This window comes from Sapajus apella, unplaced genomic scaffold (assembly GCF_009761245.1).
Source record: "Sapajus apella isolate SASKATOON/1434 unplaced genomic scaffold, GSC_monkey_1.0 scaffold119, whole genome shotgun sequence".
NCBI classification, from domain to species: Eukaryota; Metazoa; Chordata; class Mammalia; order Primates; family Cebidae; genus Sapajus; species Sapajus apella.
In genome coordinates, this window is record NW_022437059.1 from 3,130,527 (window position 1) to 3,153,504 (window position 22,978).

At 37.1% G+C, this 22,978-nt stretch overlaps 1 pseudogene; it reads right to left on the reverse strand.

The window, feature by feature from the left end:
- Positions 1 to 269: 269 nt before the first annotated feature.
- Positions 270 to 4,694, reverse strand: LOC116538431 (annotated as a pseudogene).
- Positions 4,695 to 22,978: the final 18,284 nt, after the last annotated feature.

The window sequence follows — 22,978 nt, forward strand, 5'->3', positions numbered from 1 at the left end:
AAATTAGTACAACCACTATGGAGAACTTTTTGGAAGTTCCTCAAAAAACTAATAATTGAGCTACCATATGATCCCAGCAATCCCACTGCTGGATATACACGCAAAAAAAGGAAATCAGTATATCAAAGAGATTGTTCTTCTATGTTTGTTGCCACACTGTTTGCAATGGCTAAGATTTGGAAGCAACCTAAGTGTCCATCAACAGGTTAACGGATAAAGAAAATGTGGTAAATATACATAGTGTGGTACTTTTCAGTCATTAAAAAAATGAGATCCAGTCATTTGCAACAACATGAATGGAACTGGAGATCATTGTGTTAAGTGAAATAAGCCAGGTACAGAAGGACAAACATTGCATGCCCTCACTTACTTGTGGGATCTAAAAATCAAAACAATTGAACTCACGGATATAGAGAGCAACCAGAGGCTGAAAACGATAGCTGGGGTCTTGTGGAGAAGGTGGGAATTGTAAAGAGGTACCAAAAATATAGAAAGAATAAGACCTACTATTTGATAGCACAACAGGATGACTATAGTCAATAATAACTATACCTTTTAAGTAACTTGAACATTCTCTTGAAAAGGTGTGAGTTGGGGGAACTGGAGGTATTTCAGTCAATAATAGCATTTAATGTCTTCCACATTTTAGACAATCCAGGAATGAATATAGACTCTGAGAAACAAACTAGGCACCTATTGTTTCCTATCTTTTTTCATACCCATAGTCAGAATTGCAGCATAGGGTTCTGCAGGTTGTACAGTGCACAACAGTGCCACATCCGAGGGAGTATCATTTACAGCTCAAACATCATAGATTTGTGATGATTTCTTAGGAGAGGGCAGCAAAATTATTATGGTAGTTTTCAACAGAAATGTCTGAAATGTCTTTTTCTCCTAAAATGCATAGACATGCTAATGAAGACCATGATTTTTCTCAAGAAGTTTCTGTTACATGTAACCCCATTTATGAGAAAGACCAAGTGACAATGATAAGAGAACTTGACCCAAATCCTATCAAGACAACTGTCTAGTTTTGTGTGCCTGGGCAGATAAATTCTAACTATATGGGCTTTAGTTTTTTCATTTCTAAAATAGGGGTGATAACATAATTGTTTCCCAGCCTACTCTACAGAATTCATTAAGAATCAAGTGAAATCCTGTATGTGAAAGTTCCTTATAAACTATAAAGTGATATACAAGCATATAGAACTTTGTTGTTGGTGTGATATTAAGTTCCCATCTTTATACCCCATGATAGTGGTGGTGTGAGACATGAGGTAGTGCTATAGAGCAGAAACGGCATATACTCATGGCTCACCATGGGCTCCATGCGGTGAGGGTGATGCCCACACCAGTGAAGGAGGAATCAGTAAACTTATACCAAAGTTTGTGAACAAAGACATGAGGAAAAAAGGTAGATCTAAGGGGGGAAATTGTATAAGGAACAACTAAATTAATATCTTCCATTTCCCCCCTGAAAGTTTCCTAGCCTCAAAATAGAAGATATCTGAAGCTTTTACAAGGTGTCTCATATGAATCTTGCATTTTTGTGTTATTTGGCTGGAGTAAAAACTGGTGAAACTCACAAGCCCTTTTACCTGGTTTCACGGGAATATGACAGCTAATCTGAGAGAAGGCATGTCCTGTGATAACATCCCCGGAGCAGGCCCCATAAGAGGCTCCTGGATTGTGGAGAATCACAATATTCCTGACCGCCAAAACTTTGGAGAAGTAAGCACACGAAGGCAGGCCATCACAATCTTGACACACTGGGGGTTGAATAGTTTCTTCTTCATGGCTCTGTACAGAGCATCTTTGAGCTCTCTGTTCCTCAGTCTGTACATGAGTTCAGCAGTGGAGTGATAATGGTGTAGGTCACTGAGATAAGTCTGTTCTGCCCCAGGGAACTCTGGGACTTAAGCTTCAGGTAGATGATGAAGATACGGCCATAGTGGATGATGACCACTACGAGTTGGGAGATGCAAGTGGAAAAGGCCTTCTTCCTACCCTCAGTTTAGGCAATCTAAAAGATTGCACAGATGATGAGGTCATAGGAGATAAAGATCAGGCCCATAGGTAGGACACAGACACAGATGCTGACAACAAAGTTCATGATCTCATTGACAGTGGTGTCTGTGCAGGCCAGCTTCAGCAGGGGTCTCACACCACAGAAGTGGAAGATGACAAAGACATCACAGAAGGGTAGGCCAAACACAGATGTTACTTGGACAATGGCCATGCCCAGATGCCAGCTGGACACAAGCCCTCTTATCCATGAATACCGTAGGGGGATGCCGATGGCCACATGGCGGTCACATCCCATGGCTAGGAGCAGAAAGCAGTTGTTTATGCCAAAAGTCAGTTAGAAGAACTGGGTGGCACGGCCTTGCATGGCAATAGGATAGCGAGGATTCAAGAGGTGAGAAACAATATGGCGAATGATGGCCACCATGTTGCAGGTCTCAGAGATAGAGAGCAGTGCTCAGGAAGAAGTACATGGGGGTACAGAGGTGATGGTCCAGGCAAATAATGGTCATAATAATCACACTGCCAGAGAGAGTCAGCAGGTACAAAGTTAGAAAGACAAAAAAGAAGACAAGCCTGTGCTGCCACCTGAAGCCGGAGAAAACTTCAAAGAAGAGCTCAGTCACAGCAGTGGGACTTTGACTTTAGTACCAAAGAATGTCTAAATCTGAAGGAAAGGGACAAAGGAGAGACAGCGGTAAGGCTCCAACTATGTAACAGATTATGCAGTGGTCTGAGCAGCATTAGGGTTTTTTGGATTCATTGATTAATGTCCCAGGCACAGGGGTTACCTTTGCTCCTCCACTGATAAAAAGCTCAGCACTCTTGGGAATAAACTAAGAAATTTCTAATGACCTACTGGATTAAGGGCAGAGATCAAAGGGAAGGAAAGTTTCAACATAATGTGAACAATGAATTTACGAAAACAGCTACCCTACTTGACAATAAGAGGTGGGTCCAGGTCAGAGAGGAGGAAAATGTTGAATGGGCCAGGCACTTCAGCTTCCCCTATACTCATCCTAGATCAAGGAGGCAGAGATCATGGAGGTTGATAAATATCTGGGGTTAATCCATTTATTTCCATCAGTATGAATTGCCAGCAAAGACTGCCATGGAGGGACCCAGAGCAAGCATTCTTCCCAAATATCTGTAGTCCTGGGCATTACTTTCCTTAACTCTTCTCTTTTAGATGACTCGTGCAAGGCCAGGCTGTGGGAGAGCCATTCAAACTACCATATTGGCCATGTTTTCAGAAATAGAGGTCAATGTTTTGGTCTTTTTTTCCAGTTGTTACCATAACAAACATTTCTGCAATAGAAAATTTTGTAAGCATGTCATTTCACACGTAAGTGAATAACAGGAAGTGAAAAAACATGAGGTCAAAGGTTATGAATATCTTCAACTTTAATAGAGTGCCATGTTTTTCTCTATAAAATTTTTATCGAGTGATCTCTCACAAAGAATGTATCAAAATGCAATTTTCCATTGTTATGCCTCAAAGAGGAAATAATGTGTAATGGGAAGCAGCAGCATGGACTCTGAAGCCACATTGCCCAGAATTTAATTTTGTTTCCTCCAGGTCCTAACTATGTAGCTATGAGTGAGTTATTTAACTTGTCTGTGTCTCAATTGCCTTATCTCTAAAATGGGCTTAATGATAGCACCTTCTTTACAGAGTTACTGTGAGGATTAAATCCGTTAATATCTCAAAGTGCTCAGAAAAGTGTCTGGCACCTAGTGAATGCTATATAGTAAACTCTAAGGCCTGACGATGAATCCTCATTACACCTTGATCAAGGTCTGAACCTATCTATAACACAAGTTCCTCATCTATAAAATGGATAATGTTAATACTTAACTCATAAGAATATTGTGAGGCTCAAATGAGTTAATGAATAAATCATTGAGCAAAGTGACTGACAAATAGCGACATCCCAAAAAATGTTGGCCATAAATTATCATTATCATGATTATGGAAGATTATGTCATGTTTAGGGAATAAAAGAGTGGTTCTGAATGGGTCTAGAACTGTGTGCTTTATACAAACTTTAAAGAGGCTGAGTCCTCGGGAACTGCTGAAGAAAGAGAAGCCAAGCTGTGACCCTGGGATTGAAAAGCACCTTGGTGTGTGGGATTTTCCAAAATACAAATGATGAATTTGATTGAACTAAATATGTCATCACGTACTTCCTAGTATTGTGTGAGTTGAATGAACCTATATTAGCTCTGTTCATACCATTCATAACTTTATTGAAATGAATCACATCCCTTCTCTGCTTCCTCTACTGCAGACATCAGTCTCCTCTTATCAGGCTACTTGCACGCTGGAGCTCTTGTGACTCTCACCAGGGCATTTCCTGAATCTTCTGGAGTAGTGTGAATGAAGAGTTTACCTGTGCTGCATGAAGCTCATCAAGGATTTGCATGAGGGTTCTTTTCTTTTGACTGCTCCCTGATTAAACCCATCTCCATTTTGTTTTTAACTCTTTAGGCCTATACACTTAGGAACAGCCTATTGGGGCATCAAATTCAATTTTCTTTTTAATTAGTAAGTGAGAACATTGTGCTTTAAGCATGCTCCATACCTTCTTTTTCTAATACATTATCTTCCAATTTCTCACAGAGACTTACCTGTCTCTTCCTGCCAGCGGCAAAGAGATTTTGGTCATTCATTTCCATTGATTTTGTATCTTCACAAACTTTGAGGAGTCTACCTGTACATTTCCATCAAGATAAATAACCACTTAACTTTAGACGTATTATCTCTTATCTATCCATAATGAAAAAGTTTTTTTCATAATTGTAATGGCTCAAATGTTGGAGACAGCTTTTCCAATTTTTTAAAAATTATATTACTTGTTCTTATTAATCTTTCTTAAATGTATGTATAGCTCACACTTATTTCAATGAGCTTTTTTAGGTTTTTAAACTGACATAGTCTTTCACATATTTATGGGGTACATGTGAGTATTTGTTACACGCAGAGAATGTATAATGATCAAGTCAGGGTATTTAGGGTATCTATCACCTTGAATATTTATCATTTCTATGTATTGGAAACATTCCAAGTAATCTCTTCTAGCTACTTTGAAATGTATAATACATTGCTACTGGCTAAAGTCACCCGAACTTGCTGTGGACCATGAGAATTTATAACTTTTAACTGTATGTTTGTATCCATTGACCAGCCTCTCTTCATCACCCGTCTTCTACCCACACACCTTTCCTAGGCTTTAGTATCTACCATTCTGTTCTTTACCTCAATGAAATCAACTTTTGTAGCTCCCACATATGAGTGATAACATGTAAAATTTCCCTTTTTGTGCCTGGCTTCTTTCACTTAATGACTCCTCCAGTTCCATCCATGTTGCTTCGAATGATGGGATTTCGTTCTTTTTATGGTTGAACAGTATTGCATTATGTTTATATACCACATTTTATTTGTCCATTTGTCAGTCGATGAACACTTAGGTGAATTCCATATCTTAGCTATTTTGAAGAGTGTTGCAATAAACATGGAACTGTAGATATCTCTTCAATATATTGATTTTCTTTCTTTTGAATATATACCCAACAGCAGAATTGCTGGATCATATGGTAGCTCTATTTTTAGCTTTTGAGAAATGTCATACTGTTTTCTATAGCAACTGTACTAATTTACATTTCCACCAATATTGTATAAGAGTTCCCTTTTCATTGCATCTTCTGTTATTTATTATTTTTAGTAATAGCTATGCTAACTAGGGTAAGATGATATATCTCATTGTGGTTTTGGTTTGTATTTCCCTGATGATTAGTGATATTAAGCTTTTTCTGTATACTGTTGGACATTTGTATATTTTCTTTTGAGAAATGTCTATTTATGTCCTTTGCCCACTTTAAAAAAAAAATTGTATTGTCAGTCTTTTTACTTTAGTTATTCTAGTGACTGAAGATAGGTATTTCATAGTTTTTTTTTTTTTAACTTTAAAAAATTATTATACTTTAAGTTCTGGGGTACAGGTACAGGTCGTGCAGGATTGTTACATAGGTATACACATGCCGTGGTAGAGGGATTGCCCACTTTTTAATTGGATTTTTATTTTTACTATTGAGGTGAATTCCTTGTATATTCTGGATATTAGTCCCTTGTGGGATGAATAGTTTGCAAATATATTCTCCTATTCAACATGTTGTTTCTTAACTCTTGATTGTTTCCTTTGCTGTATATAGTTAAATTTATCTGCTTGTTTTTATTTATGCTTGTGAGATCTTCACCATACATAAATCTTTGCCTACACCAATATTCTGAAGGGTTTTCCCATGTTTTCTTCTAATTATTTCACAGTTTTTGGTCTTACATTCAAGTCTTTGATCCATCTTGATTTTTGTATATGGTGAGAGATAGAAGCCCACTCTTATTCTTCTGCATATGGATATCCAATTTTCCCAGCACCACTTGCTGAAGAAGGTGTCCCTTCCCCAATGTATGTTCTTAGTGCCTTTGTCTAAAATCAGTTGACTGTGAATAAAGGAATCTATTTATTGATTCTCTATTCTGTTTCACTGGTCTGTGTATCTGTTTTTATGCTAATACCATACTATTTTGGTTATGATAGCCTTGTAACACATTTTGAAGTAAGGTCAGGTGATGTCTCAAGCTTTCTTGTTTTTGCTCAATTGCTTTGGCTATCCAAGTTCTTTTTTGATTCCATACAAATTTTAGGATTGCTTTTTTCTAATTCTGTGAAAAATGACATGGATATTTGCATAGAGATTTCATTGAATCCATAGATTGCTTTGGGCAATATTGTAATTTTAATGACATGAATATGGTGATTAATTTTAATGATATGAAAAATATTCCATTTTAGTGATATCATGTAAATATTATTTTAGGATCATGAAAATTTTAATATGACTAATTATTTAATAATTGTTCAATTTATGAACATGAGATATCTTTTCATCTGTTGTGTTCTCTTAAATTTCTTTCATCAATGTTTTATAGTTTTCTTGCACAGCTCTTTCACCTCCTTGGTTAAATTTATTCTTATCTTTATTTCTTTATCCACTAGATGATTATTCATGTATAGAAATGCCATTTAATTTTTTTTTTTTTTTTTTTTTTTTGAGACGGAGTTTCGCTCTCGTTGCCCAGGCTGGAGTGCAATGGCGCAATCTCGGCTCACCGCAACCTCCGCCTCCTGGGTTCAGGCAATTCTCCTGCCTCAGCCTTCTGAGTAGCTGGGATTACAGGCATGTGCCACCATGCCCAGCTTATTTTTTGTATTTTTAGTAGAGATGGGGTTTCACCATGTTGACCAGGATGGTCTCGATCTCTTGACCTCGTGATCCACCCACCTCCGCCTCCCAAAGTGCTGGGATTACAGGTGTGAGCCACCGCGCCCGGCGCCATTGATTTTTATGTGTTGGTTTTGTGTTTTACAACTTTACTAAATTTATTTATAGGTTTAAGATTTTTTTTTTGGTGGAGTGCTTAGGTTTTTCTATATGTAAAATTATATCATCAGCAAAGATGGACAATTTGACTTACTCTTATCCAATTTGAATACTTTAGTTTTCTCTTGCTTGATTGGTCTGGCTAGCACTTCCAGGACTATGTCAAATAAGAATGACGAAAGGAAGAATCCTTGTCTTGTTGCATTTCTTAGGGAAAAGGCTTTCTGGTTTACCCCATTCAGTACAATGTTAGCTGTGGGTTTGTTATAAGTGACCTGTATTATGTTCAGTTATGATCTTTCTTTGCCTACTTTCTTGAGACTTTTTATCATGGAGGAATATTGCAAAATAATTTTTCTTCATCTATTGAGATGATCGTATGGCTTTTGTCCATTATGTTGATGTGATGTATCATGTTTATTAATTTTTATATGTTGAACAGTTCTTGCATCCCTTGTATAAATCCTGCTTACTCCTGGTGCATTACTTTTTTAATGTGGTGGTTTGGTTTGCTAGTATTTTGTGGAGAATTTTTGTATCTATGTTCATCAGGAGCATTCTACTGTAGTTTTCTTTTTTGTTGCATCCTTGTCTGGTTTTGGTATTAGGGTAATGCTGCCTCACATAACGAGTTAGGAAAAATTTTCTCCTTTAATTTTTTTAAAACAATTTGAAGAAAATTGATGTTAGTTATTTTTTGAAAGTTTGGTGGTATTTTTCAATGAAGCCATCCAGTTCTGTGATTTTCTTTGTTGGGGAGGCCTGTTACTACTGATTCAATCTCATTACTCATTATTGGTGTGTTCAAGTTTTTTATTTCTTCTTGATTCAATCTTGGTAGGTGGTATGAGTCTAGAAATTTGTCCATCTCCTTTAGGTTTTCCATTTCGTTAGTGTGTATTGCTCATAATGGTCTCCAATAATCTTTTCTAGCTCTGTGGTATCCGTTGTAATGTCTCCTTTTTCATTTCTGATTTTATTTATTTGGGTCTTTTCTCTTTTTTTCTTGGTTATTCCACCTAGCAGTTTATCAGTTTTGTTTATCTATTAAAAAATTTCCTTTCATTGATTTTTTGTTTTCTATGTCTCTTTTTAATTTAGTTCTGATTTGATCTTTACATTTCTTCTACTAATTTTAAATTTGCTTTGTTCTTGCTTTTCCGGTTCATTGAGGTAAATCATTGTTTATTTAAAATCTTTCTACTTATTTCTATATGTGTTTATTGCTATAAAATTCCCTCTTAGCACTGCTTTTGGTGTCTTCCACAGGTTTTGGTATGTTGTGTTTCCATTTTCATTTGTTTCAAGAAATTTTATTTCCTCCATAATTCCTATCTTCATCAAATGGACTTTGAGGAGTGATATGGTTTGGCTGTGACTTCACCCAAATCTCATCTTAAATTGTAGCTCCCATAATTCCCACATGTCATGGGAGAAACATGGTGGGAGGTAATTGAATCATGGGGCAGGTCTTTCCCATACTGTTCTCATAATAGTGAATAAGTCTCATGAGATCTGATGCTTTTATAAATGGGAGTTTCCCTGCACAAGTTTTCTCTCTTGCCTGTCATCATGTAAGAAATGCCTTTCACTTTCTGCCGTGATTGTGAGGCCTCCACAGTCACATGGAACTGTGAGTCCATTAAACTTTTTGTTTATAAATTACTCAGTCTCATGTAGTCTTTATTAGCAGTGTGAGAACAGACTAACACAGTAAATTGGTACTAGGAGTAGGGTGCTGCTGTGTAGATACCAAAAAAGGTAAAAGCAACTTTGGAACTAGGTAATAGGCAGAGGTTGGAACAGTTTGGAGGGCTCAGAGACAACAGAAAATGTGGGAAAGTTTAGAACTCCCCAGAAACTTACTGATTGGCTTTAACCAAAATGCTTATAATGATATGGACAATGAAATCCAGGCTGAGGTGATTTCAGATGGAGATGAGGAACCTGTTGGGAACTGGAGCAAATGTGACTCTTGCTATATTTTAGCAAAGAAACTGGCAGCATTTTGCCCCTGCCTTAAAGATTTGTGAAACTTTGAACTTGAGGGAAATGATTTAGGGTATCTGGTGGAAGAAATTTCTAAGCAGCAAAGCATTCAAGAAGTGATTTGGGTGCTGTTAAAAGCATTTAGTTTTAAAAGGGAAATAGCATAAAGGGAAATAGCATAAAAGTTCAGGAAATTTGCAGCCTGACAATGCAATAGAAAAGGGACTCCCATTTTCTGAGGAGAAAGTCAAGCCAGATGCAGAAGTTTTCATAAGAAACAAGGAGCCAAATGTTAATTGCCAAGACAATGGGGAAGATGTCTCCAGGGCACGTCAGAGACCTTTGCAGCAGCCCCCCACCCACCACAGGCGAGGAGGCCTAGGAGGAAAAAATGGTTTCCTGGACCAGGCTTAAGGCCCCCCCATGTGCAGCCTAGGGACTTGATGTCCTGTATCCCAGCCACTCTTACCATGGCTAAAAGGCACCAAGGTAAAGCTCAGGTCATAGCTTCAGAGGGTGCAAACCCCATGCCTTGGTAGCTTCCACATGGTATTGAGCCTGCGGGAGAACAGAAGTCAAGAATTGAGGTTTGTGAACCTCTGCCTAGATTTCAGAGGATGTATGGAAACACCTGAATGTTCAGGCAGAAGTTTGAGGGTTGGGGCCTTCACGCAGAACCTCTGCTAGGGCAGTGTGGAAGGACAATGTGGGGTTGAAGCCCACCCCCAGAGTGTCCGCTGGGGCAATGCCTAGTGGAGCTGTGAGAAGGACACTGTCCTCCAGACCTCAGAATGATAGATCTACTGAGAGCTTGCACTGAGCACCTGGGGAAGTCACATTCACTCAACACCAGCACATGAAAGCAGCTGGAAGGGAGGCTGTACCCTGCAAAGCCACAGGGGTGGCACTATCCAAGATCATGGAAGCCCACCTCTTGCATCATTGTGATATGGATGTGAGACATAGATTCAAAGGAGATCATTTTGGAGCTTTAAGATTTAACTGCTTCATGGGATTTCAGAGACTTGCAGGAGGCCTGTAGCCCCTTCATTTTGGCCAATTTCTCCCATTTAGAATGAGTGTATTTATCCAATGCTTGTAACCCCACTGTATCTAGGTAGTAACTAACTTGCATTTGATTTTACAGGCTCGTAGGGGGGACTTGGCTTGTCTCAGATGAGATTTTAAACTGTGGACTTTTGAGTTAATGCTGAAATGAGGTAAGACTTTGTGGAACTGTTTGAAAGTCATGACTTGTTTTGAAATGTGAGGACATGAGATTTGGGAGGGACCAGGGGCAGAATGATATGGTTTGACTGTGACTTCACCCAAATCTTAGCTTAAATTGTAGCTCCCATATTCCCATGAGTCATGGGAGAAACCTAGTGGGAGATTAATTGAATCATGGGGGTGGGTCTTTCTCATACTATTCTTGTGATAGTAAGTCTTGTGAGATCTGATGGTTTTATAAATGGAAGTTTCCCTGCACAAGTTTTCTCTTTTGCTAGCTGCCATGTAAGACATGCCTTTCACCTTCTGCCATGATTGTGAGGCCTCCCCAGCCATGTGAAACTGTGAGTCCACTAAACCTCTTTTACTTTATAAATTACCCAGTCTCCGGTATGTCTTTATTAGCAGCATAGGAGCAGAGTGACACAGGAGCATGCTGTTTAAATTCCATGTATTTGTACAGTTTCCAAAGTTCCTCTTGATTTCTGGTTTTATTCCACTGTGGTCTTAGAAGACATTTGATATGATTTCACTATTTTTCAATTTGTTGATACTTGTTTTGTGTCGTAACATATGATCTATTCTGGCGAATGTTTCTTGTGCTGACGAAAAGAATGTGTATTCTGTAGCTGTTGAATGAAATGTTTTGTAAATGCCTTTTAGGTTCATTTGGTCAAATAGGCAACTAAAATCCATTTTTTGCTTTAACTTTTCCTTCTGGATGATCTATCTAATTATGAGAGTAGGGTGTTGAAGTCTCCAACTTCTACTGTATTGGAGTCTATCTCTCTCTTTAGATGTAATAATATTTTTTATATATGGATGCTCTGGTGTTGGGTGCATATATAATTTTTATATCCAGTTGCTGAATTTATCCTTTGTTATTATATAATGACCTCCTTTGTCCCTTTTTACTGTTTTTGACTTAAATTCTGTTTTTTTCTTAAATAAGTATAGCTTTTCATGCTCACTTGGTTTCCATTTGCCATCAAGTACATTTTCCTATTCTCTTACTTTCAATCTATATGCATCTTTCCTGATAAGATAATTTTCATGGGCAGCCTATAGTTGGGTCATATTGTTTATTCTACCTAGTTAGTCTATATATTTTAAGTGGGAAGTTCAATGTATTTATATTTAAGATCATTATGGATATGTGATAGCATATTCCTGTAATTTTATCAATTGATTTCTGGTTATTTTGCATATGATTTCTTTCTTTCTCTCTTATTATTATTGTGGTTTGCTGGAATACTGTAGTGGTAACATTTGAATATTTTCTCTTCTTTGTTTGCTAAACCACTGGTTTTTACATTTTCATGTATTTTAATGATAGTAATTATCTTTCTTTTGCTTCCAGGCATAGGACTCTCTTAAGCATTTCTTGTAGGATCTAAAGGTAATAAATTTGATTATTTGGAGAAAACTTTATTTCTCCTTTATATATGAAGGATAACTTTGTTAGGTAAAAAATCCTTGGCTAGCAGGGTTTATTTTTTCATTCAGCACTTTGAATACATCATACTATTATCTCTTGGTCTGTATGGTTTCTGCTGAGAAATATGCTCTTAGTCTGATCAAAGTTCCTTTATAAGTGACTAGATGCTTTTCTCTTGCTGTTCTTAGAATTTTTTCTTTGTCTTGACTTTTGACATTTTGAGTATCATGTGCCATGGAGACCTTTTGGAATTGTATCTTTGTGAATCTTTGAGACTCCTGTATCTTGATGTCTAAATCTCTGTCTAGATTTGGGAAGTTTTTAAGCTATATTTTATTAAATAGGTTTTCTAAACCTTTTGTTTTCTCCTTGCCTTCTGAGATCCCACAAATATGAGTATTTGGTCACTTTCTGGTGCACCATATGTCAGATACGCTTTGTAATTCTTTTTTATTCTTTAAAAAAAATTTTGTCTGACTGAGTTATTTCAAAAGACACATATTCAAGTTTTGAGATTTTTTTGTCTGCTTAATATAGTCTACTGTTGAAGATTTTTAAATGTATTTTGTATTTTATTTAATGGATTCTTCCGTTTTCAAATTTCTGTTAGGCTCTTTTTATGGTATCTATGACTTCAGTAATTTTTAAATTCACATCCTAATTTTTTTCTGATTTTTTTATATTGCTTTCAGTAATCGCTTTTATCTCACTGAATTCTTGAGTATTGATATTTTAAATTATTTTCTGAGGATTTGGCAAATGTATTTTTGATTGAGATTTCTTGCTGGAGAATTTTTATGTTCCTTCAGAGGTGTTGTATTACTTTTTGTGTTTCCTGTGTTCTTCCATTGAAATCTACACATCTGGTGCAACAGTTGCTTTTTCCAATTTTTTGAATTTGCTTTCATGGGGGTGGAATTTTCCTGAAGATTTATCTATGGCATTGGTTGGTTAGGGCACTTTGGCTTTGATCCTGGGTGCATACAGTGGTGTAGTCTCTCTATGATTTATTTAGCTGTACAATCTCAGTGGTATCTGTGATTTCCTCAGAGGCTTATGGTGTAGTAGTTAGCAGAGGCTGTGGTGAAGTTTGGGTAGGAACTGGAATGCCAGGTGAGCTAGTCTGGGCCTGAGTGGTGATGGCAGTGGGATGATCATGCCTGTTCATGGCCCCATGGTGACATATGCTGGCATTGATTTTAACTGATGCAAGAAGGCTGATTCTTGAGCCTCCAGGTGACTTATTTGGGTAGCAGCAATGGCAGGGAGGGTGGCAGGTTTTGAAGCCCCTGGGCATCAGGCATGGCATGGACAATGACAGTAATAATGTCAGGACAACCCTCTAGGACCTAAATTGTCCACCTTGGTGTTGTCAGTTGCTGCAGTGAGCTGTACAGGTGATGCTATCTGTTGTAGCTGCAGGTTGAGTGGGCTTGACTTCAGATCCCAATAATAGTGTGCTAAGGTGCCAAATACTGATAAACTGGGCTGGGTGATTTCCAGGCCTCAAACAGTGTGCCGAGTACTGGAGTGGGTACAGCTGGGCTGGGCAGTCTTCCCAGTGGTGCATTCAGATGTTGGCTTTTGTAGGAAAAGACAGGTTGATCCCTAGGCACCCAGCAGAATGCTTGGTGAGGGCAGCAGTGGCTGCACTGTGGCCCTGCTACTGAGTAGGGTAGAGTTGCTTTCCGTGGAAGTAGCCTTAGGCATATTGCTAGGGACTGTGCATGTTGGTTGTATCTCAGCCCTGCACCAGCCTACAATGGAGGCAGCTGTAAGCAGTGAAATTTTTCCCTAGGGCACTCAAAAATGTGTAGCAATCCCTCACTGGTGAGAGGCAGGGGTCTCTGCCCATGACTCCCACCTTGATCCCAGGAATGGTAGCTATAGGTACAGAATGTCAGTGGGGCTTCAAGGATGTGGAGATGCAAAGGCTGTTAAGCCCCAGGGCAGGACACAGACTGATGGAAGCTGGGCTCTCAAAATGATGCTGTGTTGCAGCTGCATAGGACTACAGGGATTGTGAGACCCAGTGTGAGCTCTCTCTGGAGCAGTGGCTTTGTCTAGTCCCCAGGCAGCTCCCTATCTAAGTTTCAAACCTTACTAGAGTTGAGGTCCTTTCCTGTGTCTGGCATTGCAGGAGTCTTAGGTGGAAATGAGGACCAATGGGGGGTCTCTCACTTACCCTTTACCCACATTACGGAACCTTTTCAGGCTGCCAGCAGATCCCAGCTGAACAGACTACATTGCTTCCTTCTCCTTCCTTGCTTTTTGTGCTTCCCATAACTGCTCTGTTGAATTCTAGTGTTCTCTCTTAAATGAGCTATTCAAAGTAATTATATACTCACTAATTTGGTTCCTCTCCATGGAAGAGGTGAATACCAGATGCATCTAGTCAGCCATCTTGAAGCCCCTCTTCTATTTCAATCCTTTCCAATTTTTTGAAACCAAAAATACAGTCTTTTTCTCTTTATACAACAGATGGTTCATATAGCCTCTTAAAGAATATATCTCCCTTATAAAAGCCATGCTGCTTTTCTTCTACAGGTGATGCCAATGCCTTTATACTCTATTATAGAGGCCAATATTTACCCTACTCACTGCCACACACAATATATCTTCTTTCCCGTTTAGCTTTTGGTATACATGTTTGAATTGACTGTGACATTTCTCTGTGTGCCTCTTGCATTTCTGCACATCTTTTAAAGACAGGCACTGATGACCCATTGATCCATATAATTTTAAAGATATTTGTATAGGGAGCAGCCTTGGAACACAGAGATAGTATCTCCCTCTGGAGCAAAGAGCAGGCAGGCATACTGCATATTACAGTAGATTCACTCTCCCTAAGCTCAGAGTTGCACATTTCTAAAATAACTCACTGTACCTCTCATATTCAAATAAAAGACTGCAGATTTACATTTTCCAGAAAGGTTTGAAAGTTGGAGAGGAAGTGGAGTGTACACAATGAAGAGATTAAGAAAATTTTACAAACCATGCTGAGAGACTTTCCTCTAGTCTCCTTTTCCTCCTTCAACTCCCACAATTCTTGCAACAAGGTTTACAACCACCATAAAGAACATTAGAGAATTCTTCCTGGGAAAATGGAGAATCCTGAGAGAATAAACTTACAGATACTGACATCTGGGTGCTTTTCAATGAAAACTACTTGCCATTTTATTGCTGTCTATACACAGACACACCCAGACCTTTCAATTGACTTATTAGAGCTTTTTTATTAGATATGAATGAACAGCCAAAGTGGTTTCTAACATTAAAAGGCACACTGGAACAAGTAAACAGAAAAAATTTAAAAAAAACTGGAAAAAAGAGATAATGCATTAAAGAGGAAATAATTTAATATTTACATATGTGTGAATAAGCACATATACATATATGTACATATGTGATTAAAATATATGTAAATATGCATATATGTATATGTGTATATACATACATGTAAATATACACACATTTAAGTATGTATTATATGTGAATATACATAAATATATAATATAAATATATAAGCATATATATGTATATTGAAATACGTGTGTGTGTGTGTGTGTGTGTGTGTGTGTGTGTATGGTGTGTATGTACACGTGCTTAATATCCTCAATGAGATGAAAGCACTTGATGTGTCCATGAAGCCTGTCAATGAAAACAGCCTTCTACAAAAAGAAAACTTTGGAAAATAAGATAATTTCTTTCAATAATAAATTAACAAATTGGAAGATAATTTTGAGGATGCCTTCTAGAAAATGTAATAAAAAGATTAAAAAGTTAGCGAATAAGAGACAAAATAATGAGAAGATTGATAGAATAGGTACAATGTCCAACAAATATAAGTTCCAAACAAGAAAATAGAGAAGAAACAATATCAAGGAAAACAGTGTTTCAAAATACCAAAGAATATAACTTTCCAGATTGAGTAACTAACATAGCAAGAAAGAAAATAAGAAAGGAACACACATTGAAGGATACCATCATGTCATATCAAAACTGAAAAGGAATAAGGAAAAATGCTAACAGTTTCCAGACAAAGAAAGGGAGAAAAACACATCGTATTAAAAGACTGAGATTTCAAATGAAATTAAACTTTTTAACAACTACACTAGAAATTGGTAAACAATGAAACAATGCCTTCAAAATTGTGATATAAAATTATTTCTATGCTAGATTAATATACCCAACAAAATATAACCTATATGGATACAATAAGCATATTTTTAGAGAAGTGGACATTTCAAAAAATTTATATCCCATGTTCTTGTTCTCAGATAATTATTGAAGAGGTTCTCTATCAAAATGAGGGATCTGGGAAGCAAGGAAACTCATATAGGTGAGAGACAAGAAAATCCCAGAATGTTGGTGAGAAAAAGCTCCAGCACTATAAACCTGTAACAGTCCTAGAGAATAATCAAATCCAGATTGGAGGAGAGTAAAGAACGTCAGAATGGTGGCATTAGGCCAAAAAGAAACTAAATAACAAAAGGCTACATAGATAAATAAATATGACCTGGGGAGATTATCTCATGTATTTGACTGTATCTAACTGTGCCTATAGAGAAAAAGATTTTATAGTTCTGATGGAGAGTTTGAGAATTGATTAAAGTACTTGAAAACTTAATAACAGAGTTCAATTACAAAAATTTAGCAAGAAAAAATTGCAAAGGAAGAGATATGCACTTATAGTAAGCTGCATGGTTCAGTTGTGAAAAATAAGTTCATTTCATAATACTGTATGTTCTGAACGTAGATTTAATTTTTACTGAAAGGATGACAGCAGAAGTATGTGGCTGTGTTTGTGTTCATGTACACAGAGATGGTGTTATAAATGAACGAGGAAGTCACGAGATAATGCCTAACATTTAGAAATCAAGAAATATCATTAGGTGCAAACTTTATATAATATAGCAGAAATATAAAGATGCATAACATAAGAAACAGGTAAAAGAACTGAAAATAGCTACCTCCAAATGCAAGAATCATGTGTGGACAACAACTTTTAAAATAATGTAGTGCTTTTTCACATCTTAAATTCTATATATGGATTATCAAAAATGAACTGTAAAAATTAAGGATAACTGCTGGAGAAACAGAAATGGTGGATGTCTAATTCTATAGCGAACAATGGAAAAAATTTTTAAAAAACAAAGGCTAAGAGACAAGTAGAAATTAGGAAAACCTAGTAAATGAAAATTATAAAATATGATGTACATAGTATTCAAAGATTTATTTAATTACAATAAATGTAAGTGGATTAAGTTACTTAACTGAAACAGACAGGCTCTCAGACTGAATTTTAATAATCTGCTTCAATATTTTAAAATATACATTAAAATGACAAAAAGTTGGAAAATAAAGAGGGCTGAAAATGGTATTCAAGCAAATGTAAAGAAAAAGAAAATTGATGTAATGTTACTCATAACAAACAAGATATTATTTAAAGTGAAAACAACTAAGGAACTTACAACGTTGATAAAATAATTCATCAGGAAGATATTCCATTTATGAATGTGTAAGGTCCTAACAACTTAGTTTCAAAATGTACTATGCAAAAACTAATGAAACTACTAGGAGAAATTGACAAACACAAAATCATAGCTGGAGACAACACATTTTTTTTTGAAACTAACAAAACAATCAATGGTTTAATAGGACTTAAAAGAGTTGTAGAAATAATTAGCCTAATCTAAAACTCAAACCTTTATAAAGAGATTGTTCACTCTTTTGATCCCAAAGGATGTCTCAATATTGATATTATATAAATATTTTTCCATGAACTACAATGGAATAAAATAAGAAATCAACCAAAAAAGAGGTAGCCAAACTCTTCTCCATTAGCCTTCGTCAAAGATCTATATACATCACAGATATTTAATAAACACGTATGTAGCAGTTTTTGTATGCTATCCATTATTCTATGCACTTTGAAATATTTACTCATTCAGTCTCTAACACTGTTTGAGGTAAGCACTATTATTCTTCCCAGTTTACAAATAAAATTGAAGCATAGAGAGATTAAGCAATGTGTCTAAGGTTATGTAGTTAGTGAGTGGCAGAGAGTGACACAAGTGTATAAAGCTTATTCTATTAACATGAGCATCTAAATAAACTAAGTTAAAGAAGAAACAAAAATAATATTAAAAAACATACTACTACAACTTCACAAAAAGACTACAAAACTAATGAGGTACATCCAAAGCAGTTCATAGAACTGCTTTATATATTTACTGGAAATAATAAACGAATATTTAAATTCAAAATTACTCTTGAAAATGAGTAGCAAATCTAGAGAAAGTGGAAACCAATAATTATGATGAATTGAAATGCAAAACTAAAGAAAACTAAAACAATAGAAATTTTATTTTTTTAAGTTTGGATCATTGAAGAGATTAATTAGAAATGAAACCCTTAACAACCATGATCAGCAAAAATCAAAGAGACATAAGAAGCAACATCAAGTGGATACAAGGACAGGTACAGAGGAAGAAAATACTGAGAAAAGCATATTTCGAACAACTTTATACTAGCTCATTATAAAAAGATATATAAAATGGATAAATTTGGTGAAAAAGGTATATTACTGTAGTTAGACAAGAAATAGAAATGGACTAGAATAAAAACCCCATAAAAAAGGAAATTCTAGTAGTGAAAAACCTACTCTTTTCAAAAAACAAAGACACAAAACCCATCATGCTCAGAGGATAGAAAGTTGTGAGATTTAGCCAGCATTTAAAAAGACTGCTTATTGCAAATCTATGGTGCCAAATATAGCCAAGTAGAAAAAGATAATTATCAGCCAATAATGGATAGATGAAAAAACAGTAAACTGAATTCAGCAGTATATAGAGAGATCAAGTAGGGATTTCCTTCAAAACGTAAGAATAAGCCAATATTTTAAAACTCTATTAATGTAATTCACCCCTAACAACTTAAAGAATAAAAAGCATATGACTATATCAATGAATACAGAAAAGGGACTAGCTGAAAATTTAACAGACCATTTATGATAAACTTGCAATCAAACCAGGAATAGAAGGGAACTTCCTTATATCTGCCAGAGATCTATAGCAAGCATCATGTTTAATAATGAATGAAACATGAAAAACATTTAAATTTAAATCTGAAAAAAGACAAAAATGCCTCTATAACTGCTAGTATTGAATATGTTTGATAATCAAATGCAATGTGAAGAGAAATAAATAAGCGAGATAAAAATCAGGAAAGACAAAATTGTCAAAATGTGCAGATAATATATATATTTTTCTCCTTTTTCAGAAAAAAACCTACATTCACCCTAGATTTTCTTAGCCTTTTTCCCTAAAACCCATCTTTTTCAGATAAACACACAGTAAAACTTATATTTTTAAACATCAGTAACTTTCCTGTTTATTATTTCAGTATTGGGGCTTCGTTTTCTTTCTCATAGGTTTCAATTCCATTCTATTTCTAATTTCAAAGAGCTACATATTTAAATAGCTACCAGGAGAACTATAAAGAAGAGACATTGACAAAAAAGGCCCAAGATTGATTATTTCAAGGTCTTGATAAGACTTGCTGCCCAACTTTAAGCCTTCCTTCAGCTGCTCCCTAAAGGATTTCAAAGAGTCCTAACGAAGTTATGCATTGGCCATTCTCGAGCAATGATAAATACACTATAAATTCATCTCTTGGCTGTGGGACTTTGGATCTTAATAGCTGATGAGCTCAAGTATTTCCAGTTTCTGTTGGGTAAATGTTTGAGGGCCTTAACAGAGATTATGTGGAATTGAACTGAAGAACTGGCAACTCTTTCATGCTTGTCAATCTCTCCCAGCTTACTTGGCTTGTCAAAGACACTACGATAAATTGTCCTGCTTTCAAATATTTATTTCTCAGTATGCTGGTACTTAGAAAGGAAATCCTTTCCATTTTTTGAATCTCTAAGAGAAAGGTACAATCTGGGCACAAGAACTAGGAATTACTGAAGAGCCCAAGCCTTAGGGTATCCTAGGGGATCTGACATCCAATTCTCTTCCAACCTTCAGAAAGGCCCATCTTATGCCCACTTTCTAAAAGGAAAGCAAGGATGGGTCGGTTGATTGACTAAGTGCTGGGAGAGAGAAAGAGGGGGCTACAGAAATTACTTCAATAAAGGTCTTCCTTCTGACCTTCCTCAAGGAGAAGATGCTCTGCTTTTTGTGGGTAATACACAGGCATAACCAGGTACTGCAAAGCAGGCAAAACCAGCTTGCACTACAGGTGTAAGTTTCCCGGTTTATTCTGTATTCCATGTACTTAGCATGCGAGAAACATTTTATAAGTATTTGTTGAAGAAATCAGTGAATGAATTAGTCACGGTTCCCACAACATTCAAATTAAAGAGACCTCAGAGGTAGATCCTCCAGCCGTTAGAACAGAGAGACCCTGGAGTGTGAGTGATTTGTCTCATAAATCTGCATCCCTAAACATGATGGGTTCTGAGGCCCTCCCTATAATGTGATCGTGGGACACGAGGTCCTCTTCAACCACAGAGTAATGCAGGACCATATGCGGATGCAAAGACTTGTCTGTGTGGGAAAACCAAGATTGTCTAAGTAGTGTCTGTGTGAATGTTGATGAGCCACTTTTATAATGAGATCCCCAGGCATTGGGGTGTTTGGATTATGCTATTATGACAGTCATTGGGGTTTTGGGGAAAGGGACCCCAGAGTCCTGGGGCACAGGAGAATGGTCCTCTCTGGCAGCCAGCAATCCGGACTTAAAGAGACAGGGTAATGGGGAGGCACAGGAGACCCTGGTGCTGCTTTCTGTATGTCTGTTACTCCCAGATCTGACTGATCAGGGAGATACATTAACAAAGATCCTGGTGGGTTCTGTTTTACTTCTAGTCCTCCCCTTCAGAAGATTCTGTGTGCTATGTCTGCCACAGTACAATGGGAGTCCTGGAAATTCTGGTTTCAAGCCTCACTCTCCTGAATCCTGAATAAGCCTCTGCCCTGCCCAGTGATATGTAAGTCACATTTATGGACTTGATGATGCAGGAATTCTTGTTATGTAACTAAATGTGACCTCATGACTCTCATTTCATAACCTTATGACCCTCATCTCTCTCTTTTATCTCCTGAGATTATTATCAAGTGGAAAGAGTGAATATACAGCTGCATCACAAAAATTAGGAATCAAAAAGCATAAATACTGAAAAAAAAAAAAAAATCACCCAGAACGGATAATCTGGGTAACAGCCTTAAAGAATCACAGGCAGAGCTTCCAAAGGCTAAATGCCTTATCCAGGATATTCTCATTGAAATGCTGTCCATTTTCCTCAGCCCTCAACAAACCATTTTCCTCCAGACTGTGCCGCTCAGCTCTTCATAGCAGTCTCTGAGATAGATATTAGCACAGTCTTCATTTTACAAGGGAAGAAATTGAGGCCTAAAGAGGTGAGAACTGTTTCCAAGGTCATATATGACTAGGTGGGGCTGGGGTTTGATCACAGAGGTATTTAACTCTAGACTACCCTGCCCCCAATGCCTGTACATTTCAAAATCTAGAGTTGGAAGGGAAGTGGGTATGGAAAATAAAGACCGGACTTTCCAATAGGGATTGAAGAAATTAATGACAACAACCATCCATGAACATGAAAAACAATAAAGAGAGCAAGCAAATGTAGGTGTATGTGTGTGTGTGTGCATGCATGCGTGTGTGTGTGTGTGTGTGTGTGTGTGCGCGCACATGTGCGCATGCTTGGGTGGACAAGCATACAAGTAGAACCCAGAGTTATGGGGAGTGGGGATGGGAAGGACAGATGAAGAGAGGAAAGTAGAAATTTAATGTAGTGTTTGCCTGTTATGTATTAGGAACTGCACTTGGCAATTTACATACAGTAATTCATATGATCTCCATAGCAACACTGTGAAGTAGATATTATTATTCTATTTTATAGATGAGCAAATGGAGACAAATGAAACGAGCAAAGAAAATCAGGCATGCCTCCATTTACACTGGGGTTAAAGCCAGAGATTACCATAAACTTAAATATTTTGTTGTTTTCATTGCTGTTGTCTTATAGTTACTAGTATTTCAAATCTATAAAAAAAACTGTTGTTCTGAACCTTTATTGTGTTTAAAGACCAGAAAATAGAAGCAGAAACTACCCTCCACATGGAACGAGGAGACTCGCGTATTAAACACATGATACTTGGGGCTATGGGAAAAAAACGGGACTGAAAAGAGAGGTGGCTGCACACCACAGACGCTGGACTGGCAGAAAAGGAGTGTCTCCTCTCACTTTCTTATTCTAGACACTGGCCACTGTGAATCTGAACCTTGAGAGAAGGCAGTGCTTTCTACCCTGACTCACCAAATGGAAGCCCTTCTGAACAGAGTTGGAGCAGGATTTGGAGAGAGGGACTCCAGTGTCCTGGGACATAGGAGAATGGTCCTCTCTTGACTTCCCAGGAACGTGCCTCACCCAGCGATCTGTCCTTGGCTTGAACTCATTCACTCTTTGGGTACATCCTTTCACACTCACCTCTGACAAGCAATGTGCCATTGCTGACTTAAACCCAGGCAAATCTGAGTAGAGTTTCAGTGCTGGGAACACATATTCGTTGCTTTCTCTGGTCTACATTGACTTCTAGTCAAGCCAGTTACGGGTTTCCAATACATACAGTCTCTGACTTTATGATAGTGTGAGAGTGATATGCATACAGAAGAAATTAAACCTCAAGTACCTAGACAACCATTTGGTTTTTCACTTTTAGTACAATATTCAAAAATTACATGTGATATTCAACACTTCATTATAAAATGGACTTTGTGTTAGGTGATTTGCCCAGTTGTAGGCTAACACAAGTGTGCTCAGCA